Raw genomic sequence first — 1,167 nt, forward strand, 5'->3', positions numbered from 1 at the left:
TAGGACAGCGAATTATGTTTTTTTCATGTTTTGGTTTTTTTTATAGTTTTTTTTTTTAATCACCTTTCTTTTTAAGGATAGGGCAAAAATACCGCAATACTCCCAATAAAGATCAAAATCACTTTATTTCTCTCAGATTTATCTCAAATTAAGAGTGGTAAGACCTGTCAAGTGATACATACAGGTCATAAATAAGAACAGTAAAACAACAAATAAACGACATAAAAAAAACACACACTGTGCAAAATCAGTGCAGGCCCAGCAAAAAAACAATCCTGACCACAAGTTTTAAACACACACACACACACACACACACACACACACACACACACACACACACACACACACACCCGAACGCACATACGGACCAACATACGGATGCACCAACGCCGGAACATTTTTTTAATGAAAATATAATGGTAAAATGATACAAAATCAATAAAACAAAACATTAAGTGGAAACACAAAAAGCAAAGGTAAACGGGAATTCGACATACAAACATTGATTTCCACAGTAAAATTAAGACCTTTGTATAAAAAATAATTCTCTCTCTCTCTCTCTCTCTCTCTCTCTCTCTCTCTCTCATCTCCCTTGGACCAAGATGGAGGCTGTTCTCAGTGTTGCTGTGATTCAGCTTTTTTTTGGTGAATCTCTAGGATCACGTCTGAATCACTGAGTTATAACTGCTCAATTCATGTTCGTGGATGTATGTGGAATATATCTGTGTAAGTTTGAAGGTGGAAACTTTTCTTCAACTCAAGAAATCACAGCTTTCTGTATTCCTGTGAACACTGTGATTCGTGTTATGGTGACCAAAAAACACAGCTCACCTGTGTCTGTGTCTGTGTCTGTGCTTGAGTCTGTGTCTGTGTCTAGTGGAAGCATTTAAAATCTGAAGCAAGTAATGCTCCCTTCGTGTATGATCAGTGGCGGTGATCTGTAGGAGTCCTTGCCTTCAGTGGATTTACGTGCTTTCAGTGGATTTATGTGTTTTCAATGGATTTATATGTTATGATAAAGTCATAGTGATTTATGTGTTTCTAAACACCCGACGAGGTCCGGCACTGTGACAGACTTCACCAGCATGTGTGACTGTAAGTACTGTGTTATGTTTTAATTCATACACATGGCAGACACTGATACTGACTCATGTGATACCAAACTCA

Source organism: Babylonia areolata, chromosome 1 (assembly GCF_041734735.1).
Source record: "Babylonia areolata isolate BAREFJ2019XMU chromosome 1, ASM4173473v1, whole genome shotgun sequence".
NCBI lineage: Eukaryota > Metazoa > Mollusca > Gastropoda > Neogastropoda > Buccinidae > Babylonia > Babylonia areolata.